The 19,290-nt window shown below is 42.0% G+C and overlaps 1 long non-coding RNA gene across 1 annotated transcript in view; it reads right to left on the minus strand.

The window, feature by feature from the left end:
- LOC120324619 overlaps positions 1-18,845 on the minus strand; it is a 37,814-nt gene extending 18,969 nt beyond the window's left edge. The window contains exon 1 of the long non-coding RNA XR_005566074.1: positions 18,775-18,845. This is a non-coding gene — a long non-coding RNA (uncharacterized LOC120324619). The remainder of the gene's footprint in view (positions 1-18,774) is intronic.
- Between the last annotated feature and the right edge of the window lie 445 nt (positions 18,846-19,290).

Here is a 19,290-nt window from a genome sequence, read left to right on the forward strand (position 1 = left end):
CAATTGCCATTAACAATAGCCACAATGCTTTGTGCTGCAAGTAGCTAACCTCTGTGTGCATGTGGCTGACTAAAGCTTGTAATGCTATTTCAGGCAAACACTGCCTGAATCTACAGACATGGCTAGTCAGGAGGGGTAGCTCTGGCTATGGTCTCATCAACTAAAACCTGCTCCTAATTCTATGACCATGAATTGCCAGATGATTAATGGAAAATATTGATTACTGAAGAATAAAAGACCCTGAATATTTAGGACCATTGGAACATTAAAAGACTTTTGTATTACTTTTTCACTGTGTAATACTGATGCCATCCAGAAAAGCAACTTTGAAGGCTATCATGGACTTCTCAGAGCTTTTTATGAGCCCCTGGCAAGCAGAATCAGCTGAGAACTATTATTTCTGCTGAAAGTTTCATAAAGTTTAATGCAATTAATTTCAGCATGTGCAAAACTCATAGGCTCAATACAAAAAATGTTTTGACAAGATAGTATTTTGTAAGCTCTAGCTTAATTGAATAAGCAGAGCAACAATGCCTCAGTTCATAAGTTCTATATCCATAAACTATTACTCAAAATATCATTCACTAGAACTCTTTGAAAATGTTAAGGCAGGATTCTGGCCTCAGAATTAGTGGGTTATGTATATGGCAACTGGAACTCATCTCATCTAACACTCAATTCCCATCATGCAAAATTCATGTACAAGCAAGCTCCCCGAAGCCAGCGAGCTTTCCTTGTATTCAGGAAAGACACAGGCACCCTAAAGGTCTGAAGCCTTTCGGGTGAGATGAAATGTCTATTCCAAACCATTAGTCTTAAAGGAAACTGAGGTGTGAAATGCAGATGTAGATATTTACATTTGGTTAGAACAGCTGAGCTGTTTCAGTCACGGACTATCAGGAGAACACCAATGTTCCAAATGGCCACAAAGCCCATAATTTATATCTGCTTTCCAGCTGAGGCCTCTCTGTCAACAGTTGCTAACATGACCCTGTGTTTTGGGACTTGTTGGAAATGTGCTAATGTGTTCAAGCTCCAGCTTCAGTTTTTGCCACCAGCATCTCCACTGCTCAAAGTCACAGGATTTGCAACCCAAGAGCTCTCCTGGACAGAAATGAAGTGGCAGGAGGAACAGCCCATTACAAAAGTACAGTAAAATGCTATAGTATGAAAACAGCATTTCTGCTCACCTGGAGGGGACCTCAACTCCTTTATGATGTTAGAAAGCAAGGAAATAAGAAGTTGAAACAGGGAACAACTCTGCATTTTAAGTGACAAGGAAAAGTGAGCATAATTGGCCAAACAGTTTCAGATTCAGGATTTCTCTTTTGTGCTCTAGACCTCACAGTTACATGACAGTTTGCTGCAGAATAGATCTAAAACGTGGGAAAATCACGTGGCAAATGGGATCAAATTGGCACAGTGTGTACCAATGAGAAAACTGTACCTGGTTGATTCCGTGCATCTCAATACATTGTTGCTTCTCAAACATAAAGACAGAAATAAAAGATATCATTGATTTTCAGTCCTTCCCTAATGATGATGTTAACAGAAAAACCCAGCTACCTTGTTTGTTTTATATAATCCCCAGGCACCTCCGTGGCTCCTCAGGTGCCAAACCTAGCACTTATTAACACCTTGTTCCCCCAGGCTCCTTGAGGAACACTGTCACTGCTGCTAGTGGCTTTCAGGCATAACTGCACAAAATTAAAAAACAAGCGTGTTAAAAAAAAATAAAAAGGCAAAATTAACACACGAACAAACAACAGGGGCCACTCGACTGATTATATTTTCACTGTCATGTTGTATTAATTAAAGCTTCCCATCCCTTAATTAAAATGAAGCAGCCAGAGAAACTCCACCATGTTATGCAGAGTGGCTGAATCAAAGGGTTGCTCTGAGGGGTTTGTAATTGTGCTGCCAGGTAGTACCCAGGCCTTTGAGTGAAGAGATCATCCTGATCAATGGCATTCAGAGCCTGGATCCAAATTTCCCCAAGATATAGGCTTGTGACCTGAGGTTTTGGTCTGGTCCTGTCTTTAATTAGAACCTGCTTTGGCTTTTCCTAACTCAGCTGCAATAGTTGGCATGGACCTCCTGCATATTTAGATGAAAACTAATGAGGATTTTTATTAAACTTGAGCCTCAGCCAGGTGGGAGGAGGGAGCAGCTTTTTAGCATCAGATGGAAAAGGCTTTTGCCTCTGGAATATTTCTCAGCACGGAGCAAAGAACTGGGGGAGGAGATAGTGATAGGGATGCTGTCAGTGCCTCTACTAATGGGGTCTGCCTGGGGCATGCTGTTCGGTATCCCTTGGAAGGTGACCTTGACTGCTAACATTTACATTTTAGCAGCCATTTGGCATATTTGATTGTGTCTACAGCAAAAAACCACAGTTCTTGGAGAAACATGTAGCTCAGATCAACATCTTCAATGCCTCTGTCTCTTCTTGTCCTGCCATCCTCTGATGTTTGCTATTTAGTCTGAAAGTACATGCTACACTGTGGCACTGCCCCTTCTTATCAATGCAGGTAATTAATCTCATCAGGCACTATCCCTACAGGCTGACTCAAGGTACAATCTGCAAATTAAAGGACTTCTCAAAACAATTAAGTCATTCAAATTGGTAAGAATAGTGCTTGTTGTCCAATGAACCAAACAGCTGGCTATTATTATTTGCATTTGGTGTGATTTATCAGCCTTGGACATCTGGGAGAGACTGTAGGTGTCTGCCAGAAGTATTGGTGGGTCAGATCCCAGAAAGCTTTGTGACCGCAGCTCCTGTCATTTCCTTACCCCACAGAATCTGTCTTGCAGAAGGTGGAGATTTGACAATAGCTCCCAGTCCTTACTGCCACATGTTTCAGAAGCTCAGCAGATGGCTGCGTGCTCCTACCACCTGGACAAAGAGTGCTGTTGCCCTTCCAAACAAATGGCATTAGCACCTCTGAGGGACAGGCCAACCCACTGATGCTGATGTGCTTCAACTCCCGCTATAAGGATGGCTAAGAGCACGCTTGGGGCTAGATATGATGGCTTACCAGATGGGTGGTAATTTGTTATGCTGCAAAAGCTTTCAACTGAGTAATCATAAGGTAAGATCTTCAGCCAACATAAGAGTCATTTGATTTGTCTTTAATATAATTGTAAAAAATAGGAAATTAAATTTTTAGGCCACAGGATGTGCCAATCCTTTTATTTACTTTGAAAAAGTAAAAGTCCCTCTCCCTTTCCTCTCTGCTGCTGGAAGGTCAATCACTTATCAAAATAGTGATGCCCTTTGTCCTGGCACATTATTGTAATGCTAAAACATATGTTATATTAAATATTAACTGACTGGTAATTGGACCATCATTTGGCTAAGGAAAGAGGTGGCTTCATATTGTCAGTGATCATTTTCAGTCTTCTCAGTACTTTGTTCTACAATTAGCTTATCCTGTAACTCTGCCTCTGTCAGCCTTGAGCTTGAGGAACATTGTGGCATCTCCTGAATTCAGTTTTGTGCTCCCTTTTGTATTCCAGTTTATGTACATTGGGAGTCTACGTTCTAGGCAATATTGCCTGGGCTGTGAGCTGGTGGATTGAGCTCTGGATTTCAATTCAGTTTGTCAACTTTCCTCCTAGGTGAACATAGGAAAAACACTTAATTTACCCTGTGCTTCTTTTTCCCAGGTATAAACTATAGGAGGAGAAACACTGATGTTGAAGTTATTAAGGTTGTCCTCTCACTGCAGGTCATAGGAAAAAATGTGTTGTAAAATGCCATGCTAGAAAATCTTAGTCAAAATCATTGCGCCCAAGTATACTGTTGACAAACTCTTTAATATGAGATTAGTTCATTCAACATACCTGGAGATGATGAGTGTCTTACAGGCTACAATTACAGTGTGAGATGAATAACTGTCTGATTAACTGAATGGAAGTGATTTTTTCAGAACAAGATGCATAACACACCATTCTTTGCATGGCAGGAACCTCAGGCCTTAAAATAGTTTCCAGGCTCCTGAGCAAAACAGGTTTCCCACTGAGAGCCGCATTTGGGGCAGCCACAGGGAGCGACTGGTGGGAGGATCTGCCTAGTTTAAAGGACAATAGAAGTTCAATCTGCTAGGGGAAAGCAACGTGCACATTAGGAACTCTGACCATACTGCATCAGAGACAAGATGCAAAAGTTAGCAGTGGAACTAATAATTAACATCCCCCAAGCTTCTTGGATATGATCCTGTTTTTGCAGTTCCACATGTACCAAACTGGGCAACCTCTAGTCTCACAGATCTAGTCTCCATGGCCCATGTTTCACCAAAATCCTAATGGTGCAGGTAAAAACTCTGAGGCTTCAGAGCAGAACTCAATCACTGGCAACTCAGGGTTGGAAAGAAACTCTCTTAATAAACAGTTTGTCCCCCAACTGGGAGCGCTCTTTCAAGCACTAGATACCTTCCTTACTACGATAACTGAGTGGGGTGGACAAGGATTCTCTGTCCCATTTTGCGCAAAATTCTCTACCCCGGATTAGAAATAACAGGCATAAGATGAGTGTCTCTCTATCTTCACCTCCCTCCTTGCTGCCCTAAAGCATGGATGAGAGAAGACTCACTGAGGCATCTCTGTTTAGGGCAGGAGCCTGGGTTGAGCATCCCAGCCATACAGCCAGGCTTGGCTATTGGTTCAGAGCTCAGCCAACAAAAAATGCTGATGACTGTAGTCAGGAAACAGTGAGGCAGTATGGTCTGAAGAGTTATCCCTAAGTTAGAGTCACTGAGGAGCAACTGAACCCACAGAGCCTCTGTGGCCAGTTCCACTATTAGCACAGCTCTGCATTTGCTTACTCAACACAAGCTATTATAGGAGGGCGACATTAAACATTAGCCTGGACATTTCAGCATTTAGAAGACTTGGGTTTTTATTCCTATTTTAAAGAACTCAAAAGTCCAGTTCTGTTCCTGCAAAGACTTAAGAAACTCTGTTAAGAAAAATAATGGATAAAAAATATTTCCATTATGCAAGCCCCAAACTTTTGAGATACTTCAGTGGGCTACTGGGAAATGTCTTTAGAACAGTCTGGCTGAGCTGTCAGATTGACTGCTAGAGGCGCAGCTGAGTTTCGAATGGACGAGCAGTGTGCACGCAAGACACATTCCAGAAAAGGAAGATGTTTGACAAGTGAAGTGGGTTTATTTTATGATGAAGAACGAGCGGGAACATCAGACACATAAATTGGCCTGCCAAACATGAGAGTTTCTGACAGACAGTCTCATCACCTGCCCTGACTGCTCAAGAGGATCCAGCATTCGTTCTACTGAAAAGCAAATGTTTAAATTTCTATTTGCTGACTTTTCATTACTGATTATAATTGCCATAGGCAGGTTCAGAAGCTCAAAGGGAAACCTTTGCTTTGCAGGCAGGGAAAAACGGGAGGTGACTTTTCTTGAACCAAACAGAAATGAAGGAAACTGGAACGAGTAAATAAAAGCCTGCAAATGGTCAGAACTTGAAACCAAACAATCTGAGGGAGAGAAGCAGGACTAACACTGACATTTAGCAAAGTTTTCAATTGAAATCACAATATACCAATTAGAATATATGTCAAAGATTGATTCCTACTAATATGATATGCTCTAGCAGTGCAAGTATCTTTATATTAGAAATTTTGAAAACATAACACTGTAATTTGAGTTTATTTAGTGCCATGCTACGATACAAACACCTGATTTCACATTTTGCTGAATGCTACAATATAGGTGTCCAAATAAACAAGCAGACTAAAAGGAGTGCATGAGGACATTGGATAGTGTGGTGTGAAGGTGTTTACCCGAATGAATGTGAGATGCCTTTTTTCATCAGAAGTATTAAAGCCACTACTGAATGTGTACTTTCAGCCCTGAACGGGTGAAGAAAACACCATGTAGCACAACATCCTGTATTTTGTATGGACTGTATTCAGCAAACTGTTTAAACATGTGCTTTAATCTATTACTATTCAGCAGTTAAGTACTTAACTTGTACTAAAATCCAGGAGAAAAGATGTGCTGAATCAGATACTATACACTGAATATTTTGAAGCAAAACTATTTTTGCAATGCTTGTAAACCCTTTAAAAATTTTATTTGAACCATTTTGAGATCTCTGTACTTCTCGAGCCCTGGTTAGTGTAAGGTGAACTGTACACAGCTCAGAAGGAAAGAAAGAATAAACTTAATCAATCCAAAGTGATTCAGAAGATTTCCAGAATAACTTTCCTGTACATAGGAAAGGGTCTCAGGTTTGGAGTCTGCTATATGGAGAATATTCAGGGCTAAAGACAAAAGCTAAATACCTCAGTAGAGGTCTTTGAAGTTCCTCTTTCCACCACTTTATACAGTTCACATTTCTAATCAGTAAAATTATAACGTATTTGATCCTCAAGCAAAGCTTGGCTCAAAACCGAGCCCTGCCTGCAGCAGCAGTGAAAACAGAGTAACCCCAGGGATGAGAGCAGGGAGGATATCTGGAAAGAAATAAATAGGCAGGATATCCAAAATGGCAGCAGCTGGAAGCTTCTCCGGGGTGGGATGTCAGGATGAACCCCCTGGGAGATGTGATACTGCACACAGGGCAGGGGAGGAGGTCAAATGTGCAGGGCCTCGCAATTTGTCAGACCGCTAACACCATCATTACCTGTGTGTGTGTGCACGCGGGCATGCTTCCCTATAAATTACACTCACGAATTTCCAGGCTAAATGTCCTCTTATTGGCATCACAGAGCATTGGATCACTACCCCTCAGCCCCCCCCCCCCGCCAGACCCATTAGGACGTATTGTTTTATAGTGAGCAATAAAAGTTAGCTCTCTCAATGTGAGCCTGGAGATGAGTCACTGCTGAAATCAGCAATGATGTCAGTAGTTTGGATTTTTTGGAAAATTGCATATTTTTTCTTTTCTTCTGACATCACTGGGACAAAGAGCATAGGAGGAAGCGTGGACTTGAAAAGTGACATAGAAGCTGAGAAGAGGTCTGAGGGTGGGGAAAGGGAAATAGACATCAGAGAAGAATAGGTCCCTTGTTACTATCAGTACCCAATGTCAGGTTCAGGAAGGAGATGTTCAAGAGCCAGATGCTTCTCAAGGCTGCTTGGCAAGCAAACTTCCATTTTGGAAAGAGCCCTGCTATTAGAGAGGAGCCAGCTCTTCATGCATCAGCTCTTCGTGCATCATGCACCAGCCTCAAACAATGGGCACCACTGGCAGAAGCCAACTCTTTAATATCAATGGAATAAAGGAGGTGAGAAGACACAGAAAAGGGACAATTAGAGTCTTCCTGTTTCCAGTGGAGACAGGATTAGGCCCAGAAGGAAGGAAAACCAGAAGCCACTTCTGTGAGGTGACTGCAGAGAGGAGATCTGTCCCATTGCCCTACTGGCTCCAAGAGCATTGCAGTTGCATTGCCCCGGCTTTCCCACAGCCATCCTGGGCTCAGGATGAAGGCTCTTTCTTACAGCTGGCAGCTGCCACCCTCAACGCTTCCAGGAGTGGAAAACAAGGAATTGCAGAAGATGCCATTTGTCCAAATTAGATAAAGCCAGAAGCCTTGGCAGTGGCATTGTCATTCCTTATGCACACTGTCATGCCTCAGTGAGCCTATCAGGAGTGGGAATAGGAGAGGCTGATGAACACAGCAAAAACATCAACAATGTGAAATGCAAATATGTTCAAAATTTCCTACATAAACTGCACCTAGTACTTTCCTAAGAGTCCAGTACTCCCATTTCTCTGGACCTCTGCCTTGTTACTTCTGAAATGGCCATTTCTTTATACCTTGTTGAAAAACATCAACTACTGCACTGGTAACTCCTCTGATAACCAATGAGGAGAACTGGCAGATAACAACTGCAAAGTAATGCACACTGAGAGCCACCCTTTGGACTACTCATATGCATTGCTGGCTTCTGAATTAACTGTAACCATTTAGAAAAAGAGCCCAGGCAGCTCATTGAAACCTCTGCTGTTTTGTGCTGGTCATCATCTCAGACTCTATGGGGGAGAATTTTTAGTATTATTTTTGTGCCATTATATAAATTGAAGACCTTTGTTCCATTCTGGTTATTTCAGATCCAAAAAGAGATACTGTAAAAATAGCAGGGGCCTGGGGACAGGTGACAAAGAGGATTAGAGGGATGGAAAAGCCAGTGTGTAGAAGAGATTGAGACATAGGATTTGTCACAGTTCCAGGGTTAGCTGCTCCTCTGACCTCTTTCTAGCATTAGAGGCATGCTCTGCTTCTTCAGGCCCCTGTGGGACTCTGTGTATCTGCCTGTCCCTTCCCTGCTAACAGCTCCCTGACAGCTTAGTGAACATGTCTTTCAAAGAACTTGCTCTTTAATGTCCAACATCCTTGGGATCTTTTGACTCCTGGCCTTGGCAAAAGAAATCTATAGTTGAACTCTGGAAATAGCATCCTCCCAACTCTGGCTGTCTTGTCATGACCCCTGACATGCTAATTGGTAACCTGGAGGCACTGTGCAGCCTTCCAGCTATTTCCCTGCTATTAAACTAAGCCAATGTTTACATAAAGTAATCTTCACAGCCACCCCACCACATACACACATTCCTAGAAACTTACAAAGCAACCTGGCATCCTCCACAAGGTGGTTCAGGGGTGGTGACCCACACCTGAAACTTTTTATCCTTTTTAAAAATGGGGGTTATATTTCCACTTTCCTAGTCAGTCGGATTTTCACCAGACTCCCCTGACTTCTCAAATATGATGTACAGTGGCTTAGCAACTTCCCCCTCTAATTCCTCAGGACCCATAGATGCATATCATTAGTTCATGGAATGAATCATAGAATAATAGAATGGTTAGTGTTGGAAGGGATCTCAAAGATCACCTAGTTCCAAGCCCTCTGCCATGGGCGGGGATGCCATTCACTAGAGCAAGTTGCTCAAGGTCCCAATCCAGCCTGATCTTGAACACTTTCACATATAGGGCATCCACAACTTCCCTGTTCCAATACTTCAGAACCCTCTGAGTTAAGAATTTCTTCCTATCATTTATTCTAAACCTGCCCTCTTCCAGTTTAAAACCATTGTCCCTTGTCCTGACACTATCTGCCTGTATAAAAAGTCTCTCTCCCTGCTTTTTATAAGTCCCCTTAAGATACTAACGGACTGTAATGAGGTCTCCTTGAGGCCTTCTCTTCTCAAATCCCATGGACTTGTGCACCTTCAAGGTCCTTAAATGGTCTCGAACCTGATCTCCTGCAGCGGGCAGTTCATCATTCCCAATCCCTCCCTTTGCCTTCTGCAACTTGGGTGGTATGGCTGGATCACTTGCTGGTGAAGACCGAGGCAAAAAAGTTTTTGAATATGTCAGTGTTCTCCATGTCCTGGGTAACCAGGTATCTAGTTTCCTTCCAGAGAGTGCCCACATTTTCCCTAGTCCTCCTTTTATCATTGTTGTACCTCTAGAACCTTTACTTGTTGCCCTTGATATTCCTGCCCCGATCTAATTCTATCAGGGTTTTAGCGTTTGTAACCTGATCCCTGACTGTCCAGACAATTTCTCTGTATTCCTCCCAGGCTACTTGTCCTTGCTTCGTGTTTTGTGTTTGAGTTTGTCCAGGAGATCCTTGCTCATCCATGCAGGCCTCCTGGCATTTTTGCCTGAATTCTCTTTGTTGGCATGCATCTCTCCTGAGCTTGGAGGAGGTAATACTTGAATATCAACAAGCTTTCTTGGGCCCTTCTTCCTCCAGGGCGTTATCCCACAGTACTCTACCAAGCAGATCCCTGAAGAGGCTAAAGTCTGTATCCGGAAGTCCGGGGTAATGGGCTTGCTGTAAGCCCTTCTCACCACCCTGAGGAACTTGAACTCCACCATTTCATGGTTGCTGCAGCCAAGGCTGGTCTTAAGCTTCACATTCTACACCAGCCCATCCTCGTTGGTGAGAATAAGGTCCAGCATAGCACCTCTCCTCATTGGCTGCTGTATCACTTGGAGAAGGAAGTTGTCATCAATGCATTCCAGGAGCCTCTTGGATTGCCTGTGACCCCCTGTGTTGTCCTTCCAACAGATATCAGGAGACAGTCATGGAGGAGAGATAAGGGCAGTGGATGCCTGATATTAAACCCATATCTCAGATTGAGACAAGATGCATTTGTCTCTTTATGGATGTAGAGGGAGGCCAGATGATTAGCCAAGGTCAAGGACAAATTTTTAATAAAGTAGGGTTAATGTATATAGTTAAAGTTCTGTATGGGTATCTGTAGGTGACACCTGTTCATTCCCACCTCCTACAGCCCTCAGTAGGGAAAGGGCAGAGTTTCATACTGGCTGCATTGGAAGGCTGTGGGACTCAGGGTCAGCCACCTCCATCAACTAAGATATGGACTGTCAAGGCTTGAGAATTTGATCTGAAGGCCTAGGAAATGACAGACACAGCTATGAAAAGCCTGGTTTGGGGGAACTACATATCCTCTGCTACTCCTGTGTAACAGGACAGGTATTAGCAAGCAGGCAAGGGAAATTGCTTTGCTCTTCTCCATTCAAAGCTGCATGGATGAATGAGCATGACCAGGAGGAACCTGCCTGAGGTTGTTCTGGTCCACAGGGAACGTGGACTTGAGTACTCCTGAGACACTAAAAGACAGCCACTAGACTTGTTTCAAGCAAAACCACCTAGTGCCCCTTATTTACTGGGATGTTCCAGCTTAGCTCACTGCCATCAAAGGTAAAGCAGGCACTGAAGAGTGAAAAAGTGATCAGTAATTTTGCCAATATATAAACCTTCTAGATCTAAATGCCCTGGTCTGTGAATGATTTTGTACCCTGACTTGGTGTCAGCTGGTCTCTCAACCAGCCCAAGAGAAAAAGCTAAGTGTCGTAGATCCACTCTTAGATCCCAATTGTTTACATGTGTCAAACATCAACCTGACATCACTGAGGTGTGAGTGACTCTCTTCATAGGAAAGCAACCAATCAAAAACTCAGAAGAGATCTTCTTGTAGGGTCAACCAAATCCTTGTAAAGAATTAATGGAGAAAGATGTTACTGTAAAAAAAAAAGAATGAGTTGTGCCTTCAAATCTCTTCAACTATGCAAATGTAAAAATCTCATTTTTTATTTTTTAAATTAATAAGTCTCTTTTGCAGAACTACCCTTCTTTTATAGAGACACTTACCATGGTACATACTCTTCCTTCCTTTGCTGTCATAAATTGTCTTGTGGTTACTCCCTGTGAAGTTACTAACTGTATTTTGCTATTAATCTTGGCTTTAACTTTTTCTAGAGTGCATCTCCTTTGCCAATCCACCTTAGGCAAGAAAGACACAGTTTTGGTTAGGGCTCTTCTCCCCTCAAGGGATCATCACCCTCTTAACTGTGAAGTGTCCATAAGACTGCACCTTTTAATGATGCTCCCCTTTGGTTTTACTGGGCTCATTGCCAGACTTGTACAGCATTTTCCTGTAATAACTTAGGTTGGTGTTCCTGACAGTTACATCCTCACAAAGACTTGGCAGACTTGCCCCATCTGGAGCAGGGGGATGCAAAGTGACTGCCATGCTCTGGGGAAGTGATAAGGGCTCACCTCTTCAGTGACCTGGAGTATTTCCACAGGGGATATGATCGGCAGCAGCCAGCGGAGGAGCACATGAATTAATGCTCCCTGCAGCTCCCTGGGGTGGTGTTATTCACTCATTTTCCTCTACATTTTTTTGCAGACCTGAGCACATATATGATTTGTGCCATGTTTACCACCTTAACCCCTTCCTTTGGTGGACAGTATCAAAAAAAAAGTCAAAGAAAATTTGTTCCCTATACTAGATGCTCAGACAAATAACAGAACTCTTCAGCTGAGTGATTTCAGAAGGTAAAATAATTGGTGTAACTGTAGTCGGGATAAATATATGCATGCAGGATGCAGTCAAAATATTTATGCCCTTTACCGCCAAAGGACACATCTCAATACAGTAATCTACAAGAACATTTTTTCAGCTCAGCCAGTGGAAAGAACTGATAAAGACTTGAGCAACCCTCATGTATATTTAATCTGGTAGGCAAGGGTGATGGGTGCATGCGCACTCGCACACACACACACACACTCATATGCACCAGCTGGTATCTAAGACTCTTCTACTGCTATATAATACCTCTGATATATTTTAAAATATTACAGACTATACAAGCACCTCCCTACCTTGCATACCAGCATGGGAGAGGCAAGGAGGAGCAGCATGATAAGGCAAAGGCCACATGTGAAAATCTAATATCTGGAATTCTGTTTTATTTCTACAGGTCAGTACCTGACTTTAGTAAAATATGTTAGGAAGCTAGTGTTCTCCCAGATGCAAGGAGACTCAGGTATATTTGTTTCAGAGATGCAGGTAAGGCCTGTGGGGTAGGATGGAATTCAATGTCAGCCACATCAAGAACAGAAACCAGTATTTTGTTAAAAACAGAACAGAGCAAAACAAAACATCCTTCTCTGAACAGCAGGACACAGAAATGTGATAACATCCCCTCCTGGAAACATTTAGCTTTTGTGAGTCCAGGATTCCTGTCCTCATCCTGAAAATTTCTCAATTCACCAGTTTAACATTAGCAGATTTTCTCTCCCTCTTTTCCTCTTTCTACATCATTCTATGTGACAATTAATCACCTATATTGCAGGGCATGTTACACCTGTATATTGATAAAGCGGGCAATATCCCATAGATATTCCTCACCTTCCTGTTGCCTTAATATGAGTTCTCAAAAAAATCTTGAAATTTAAAGTGGTGTGCTGAGACCGTAGACCACCATGGCTGCCATAGAAGTCGTGTGGCTGACCGAGGTCACAAAAATGACCTCTCAGAGTCCCCCTTTGCAGGGCCAAATCACCACCCTCCCCTATTGCATCTTACTAAGCAAGGTAGGTAGTCAGCCATAAGTGAAGTATAGAAACTAAATACTTAGGGGAGGGCATCATTTATGTTGGGGACACTACACCATGATGCTGAGATTTTGCTGAAAGAGGAGGGTATTCCTGGACCAAACTGAGCCTTTTCCTTCGCACATGGCCAGTGGAGGAATGACCCTGGTGAGACTACCTTCACTGGCCTATTCGCTGGTGACCTTGTCAACCCATAGTATACAGAGAAGGGCAATAGTAGCTCCTGACTTGTGAGTGGTTACCATTCTTCTAAAGTTTTGTAAACTGTAGGGCAAAATTTTCCACTAATAACAGATGAGTGCATGCAAAGCTGGTAGCCTTCAAAACTAGGAGTGTGTTTCCCTCCTACCAAGACTCAGTTGGCAGCTGCAGACACAAGGTGCAAATTTTAGGGAAGTTCTCCCCAGAAAATCTAGAAAAATTGTAGTGCACTTCCTCACGTTTGAAGAGCTGAATCCATTGCAAATGGGGATCAAATTAATTATAAGCAATATTCTTTCTTAAGGAAGAAAAAAATCCGCTCTGACAAGGCAGAGTTGCAATAACTAATTGATAAAATATATCTACAGCTCGAACAATTTCAGTCTTCTGGAAGAGGCCAGTGGGTTGCTTTTCCCATCATGCTCTAACCTTCCCTCTCTGTCTGAGGCTATTAATTTTTGACAAGGTGCAAGGCCTGATTTAGACTGATCTGATCTGATGGAGTGACCTATTTCTATAACCTTCTCCCTCGTTCCTCCTGCTGCTCACCTCTCTGATGGCCACTCCTCTGACTAACTCTCACAGCTCTGCTAACAGCTTTTTTATTTCAGCTGTTGAAAGAGTATCCATAATGGTGAGAACTGAACATAGTTTCTCAGCTTGCAGGAATTTTTAAAGCCATTTCTCCTGTCTCATACACCTCACAGGAAACTCTTGCACAATATCTTTTCCTTTTTTTCACTTTATCACTCCCACTGTAGCGGAAATGCCCCTCAAACATGTAATGCAATCCAGCTGCAGGTTAGCCCACCAGTTCTTTACACTTCTCCTCCCTTCCCTCCACCTGCTGCCAGCTGAGGGTCACTTCTCCTATAGGATCCATACCCCAGGAACATGGAGGGGCTGCGGGAAGCAGAGTGGGATGAGGGTGTCTTCACTCTTGACTTGGACTACTGCAGGCTGCACACATCTTGGTAAGTTTTTTTCTAGAATGACTATGCAGCATCCTGTCAGGCTGTGAACTCGACAGAATGAGTCCGTTCTTGGACTTCTTTTATGACTCATTTTGAGAAACAAGCCAAAAGCTCCAGAATTTCTGGGATTTTGCAAATCTCCCTTCTTTTTTTTTGGCCTGGGATTAATCTTCTTTTATTTGTTTGTTGGTGGTTTTTTGTCTGCACTCTGCAAGCTATTGCCCTTTTCAAACTTCTTGACAGAATGCTGCTTCGTGACACAATGTCGACAAGCACAATATTGAATGGTTAAATGCTATTTTCTAAAACAATATGGAACAGTTCACCACCAGAAAATGGACCATGGCCAGAGACACTGGGAGAAACACCATCATCACCTCAAGTCAATGCTGGCACTTGATATAACATTGGGGGTTTTTTTAAAGTGTCTTAAAACAGGATTTTGAGTCCTAAGAGATATAATGGAAAGGTTCAGATTTTTGATATCTAGTCTTCAAACTAAGACAAGCTGAAAGAGCTTTGAGTTTTGTTATTGATTCTGACCTAAAGTGATATTGATGTGAATTTTAAATGTTGCGTGAAGAGAGAAAGGGTGCAATGATCAGTTCAAACACAGTCTATTAATGCTACTTCAGGCAATTTTGTATTGTATAACATGATAAAAATTGGACAAGACCTTATCTGGTTTCTATGTGTGAAGCTTTAGCGGGTATGTGCTTTTAATGTTCTCATGTCTAATCAATATATCCTGGTTTTTTGGATGGGTCACAGAGTCATTGCCTGAGAACTGATGAAGCTTAAATGCTGGGACTTTACTTCATATTGCTGTTTTCCCTTCCATTTCTGTATAATCATTGTCATTCTAGAGAGATGAGGTATTGTATATCACGGAGCATATTCACAGGCCTTTTGTGTTTGCCTTCATAATGATAATAACAGTAACAAAAGTACTGGTGGTAGCAATAATACAAGCAGTAATAAAAATCTAAATGCTTGCCCTGAATAGCACTGTATTGTGTTTGTGCTCTAACCTTTGTAAATACTGATCATCTTCTGTCTTCCTAGAGCTAGAAGATACTTTACACTTTCAAGTTTTCCTTCACAGAAACTCCTTTCAAGGTTGAGGCATTGTTAGAAGCTAACAACAGTGGCTTTGAAATGTATCATTTAAGCTGGAGAGTGACAAACACCCTACCCTGCTCCTGGGAGAGTAGCTGCGCTGTCACTTAATGAGGTAGCTGAAGACAACTCTGGTCCTTTTCCTACTTTGAGCCCAAAAGCCAGAGGCAAAATGGTGAGCTTTCCTTGCATGTGTGCGAAGATTTCAAGGTCTGTGTCTCTATGCAACTTGCAGCTGTTGTCACCTTTCCGGAAAGGTCATTTTGACTTGCATAGTTATTAAATCTCATCTCCTTTGTTCTACCCAGATCAATTCTAGGCCAATGCATTGATGAAGCGATGTCTGATTCTCTGTAAAATGGAGTATGATGGCGAATATTTTTGGCAGGCAAAGGCAATTTAAGCTTGACTATATTCTGCTCCCTTTTGATGGCATGGCATCTCTTGGTGGTAGGGTAGCTGGGTCTCTGTGACTATTATCCTGTTAGTAACATGCAGAGTAGAAAAGTAAGAGCACAGCTGTGCCAGTTCAGTGACAACAGCCCGGTTCAGCAGCAATGAACTGCAGCAGACAGAGAAGTATCACTTAGTGATTTTTGCATGCATGGTAACAAGGAACTCTCCATCTACCCCAAAAGATGCCTTGACTTAAAAAACTCATTTGCTTCATAACCCTTGTGTCTTCTGCACTTCTTTACAATACACACTTCAAATATTTACTCCAAAAAAGGCTCCTGAAAAGAGACCTTGTGTAGCATCTCTGTGTGTTACATTCAGAGCATATGCCCAAAGGGAATTCTTATAAAGACTTCTTCATGTAGCACTTGGATAATGAGTATGCCTGAAACTCTAAATGCAGGGTAAATGTCACATGCACATGGAAGAATTCATCCATGACATATGCTACAGATTTATGATGCACAACATATTAAGTTTTGTTATCGGATTCACCAAGGTTTCAATGAAGACAGATTGCCAAACAGAAAAAGAGGCAAAGAAAATCCAGTCGATTTACTCTGAAGGATCCATTCTTTCCATAGGACATTGTGTTGGAAAAAGCCCGCTTTAAATCAAGGCCTATGCAATTGTTTATGCCACAGTTTGATTTGATGGTACTTGGATGTCCTTATCAAATGGTATTTATTTCATCAAAGCAAAGGAAACACAAATTTGTCCAGAAATTGGAAGCCTCACTCATTAATCTAATGAGAGCTGTTCTTTCTTCCCATTTCACTTTCATGCCTGTTGGGGACAAGAAGGCTCCTCATTTTATCATTGTTGTCCATACAGCTATCCCACACTACAGAATCCATGATGACTGCATTTTCGAAAGAGTATCTCCCCAGGGACTGTAATTATTCATCTTTCAGGAGACACAAGATCTATAATACACAAGTGCTGCAGACAAGAACTAGTTTACAGGTTTATCTCATGACTGAAAGTATAATCCATCTTCTCTGGCATGATTTAGGAGGTGCTGTGTAAGAAAAGAAAGAAAGTGGGTCAAGCCCATTTCAACTTGTATTTCCCTGTTCACATAGGTCTTATTCTTTTAATTTCTCATTTAAGAGAATTAATGCTTGAGTGAGCAGAAGAAATGGGCCCTGTTTCCTGTATCCTTTAATACACCTTGTAGCCATTAGGTCTATGCCTGCACCGGGTTCAGACTCCCAGTGAGCTTTCTTGCCCCAGCAGTCGCGCAGCCTGGCATCTGCTCTGGTATGAGCAAGAAGAACAAGGAAGCCCTGCTTCTGATGGAGATAGTGGCTTGAGATCTGGAAACCTTGATATCTTCATGAGGGAAGAGAACTTGAGTGTATCAATGGATTTTTCCTAATGATTACATGGTAGGTCTGAGCCCTTGAACCGGGATTCCAAAATTTCCCACGTTTCCTCTAGCGAATGATACCTTAAGGCACTTTCTTGTGTCTCATCCTTCCTCTTTTGCCAACAAGTCAGTCATTTTTCACTATCACCACAGAATAACCCTATCACTACAACTCCTTTCCTGGAAAAGTTTGTTCTGAAGATGGGACTTAAGGTAGTTTAAGCTTCTCGGAGTGCACTTTAGCACCTAAAGACACAATATTACCATCTCTCCATGCATCTCGGTTTGACAGTCCAGGTTGGGTGTTTAAAAGAAAACCTGAACAGACATGGCTCGAGACTGAGAATTTGTCTGCGTAATAGTATGTCATATGTGATCACATGGCCTCCTAAGTACTTATTTATTCACCTTCATCCCCACATATTTCTGATTTCCATGTATGCTAAAATCCCCTTTGGAAACAACCTATTCGCCTGTGTTTGTTTGCCCCACACCCTACAATAACCATCTGTTGTTCCTAAAGGGTAAACATAGCTTGTCTTTTTCATTGAGACATAAAACGTTACTCAAAAACCCTAGAAGATGTGCATTTTCTACGAAAACCTTGGTCAAATCTAGTTTCTGTAGTCTTATATACAGCCTTGCCTTCTCAAAGGGCTTCAAGTACTATCCAAAAAGCTAATAAGGGAGTGTTATAATAGAGAGCACAGGGTCTCTAACACTGGGTACAGTAGGAAGGAGGCATCAGTCCTGGGTGCTCACATTGCAAAGTATCTCAAATACCAGAGTAAGACAGGTAGGAACAGCTAAACTGTGCTCCAGACATCTAAACTTAAGGATCTGTGTTTCAGCTGGTGTGGCAGATGACATTATTGGTTCTGAAAGCAACAGAAGGATCACACCCCTCTGCCTTGCTTTTGCCATCAGAGATTGAATCAGCTCTGCTGGGTCTTTGCAGGTAAAAGAGACCAAAAAACTCTTGACAAACCAGTTTAAAATTACAAGCAGCAGTCTTAAAGGGCCTAAATCTAACAACTGCAACTTTAGCTGCAGTTTGTAAATACCTCTAAAATATATTAAAATGGATGGATGGAAACCCTAAATCTAGGCTTCTTTGAACAACGTAAATCCAAATATCATTGTTGCTCCTTGAGACTGTCTCTGATTTGGAGCCCGTTCCCCGATTAAAGCCATTCCAGGTAGACAGCGCTGGTACAGCCAGCAAGTCATCAGCCACCAAGCTTGCCAGTCATTAGGCAGAATTACTGATTTTAGTAGGGAGTAATTTCATCCTTTGAAATCAATGTCATGATCTGGCCAATATTTAGGAAAAACATTCTCATCTCTAACATTTCTAACTCATTCAGTTATTAGCAGCTGAAGTGAACTAAGCTAAAAATAGATCTTATTTATTTTTTACCATTTCAAAATTGTGAGTGAGCTGGCTGATTTATATGATCACTGGTATCACCATAGTGTCTAGGAGAACTTGCTTACAACTACTTTAACTTTCCTGGCTTATATGGACTACTGTGCAATTGGAGCTTGCAGACACTGAAAGGAAACAATCACAGGCAAAAAGACCCCAAACAAGTTAATTAGACATTTTTCTTGAGTCCCAAGTCTTGCGTGACACAAAAACAGTGCACAACTAAATGAAATTTGCAGCTTTACCTACTCCGACCATGTCCGTTAAACTATCTAGTTCTTTCAAAAATCTTATTTTAGGTTTTCAGCTTACCTTCATTTTCATGCCAGTTTAGGATGGTAAATTGCAGTAGGAATTGATTTGTCTGGACTCATACGTCGCCTCCCACGTTACTATAGTTTCTCCCTGATACCTACCCTTCTTTGACATTTTTCTGAGAAGCTGACCACTGTGCTTCAATTTATTAAGCCCTCTCTATGAAGATATCAATTGCTTCCTGGCAACAAGACTATTACGTGTCTTCGGAGAACAGGCATTTTCAAGAAAATTTTCAGAGTGAGGGACGTCACTTGCTGTTAGCTCTTTAAAAAGGAGGACACTTTTGCCCTTTATTTTATCAAAATTATTCAAGGGTAGAAATACTGTCTTTTCTGTCAAAATGGTCACTCAAAGACAGGTGAAGAGTCAGTTTTAGAACAGACATGTACAACAGCTGAGCCCTGTTTTCTCAGCGCAAAAAAATCTCTTGAAGGGGAAAAGCATACATGATTCTATGCCTCATACTTTATGGTTTTGGTCGTGAGATTCGCTTGAAGCCCTGATAGATCC

Source organism: Pipra filicauda, unplaced genomic scaffold (assembly GCF_003945595.2).
Source record: "Pipra filicauda isolate LSUMZ 115617 unplaced genomic scaffold, ASM394559v2 scaffold60_size3304689_pilon, whole genome shotgun sequence".
NCBI classification, from domain to species: domain Eukaryota; kingdom Metazoa; phylum Chordata; class Aves; order Passeriformes; family Pipridae; genus Pipra; species Pipra filicauda.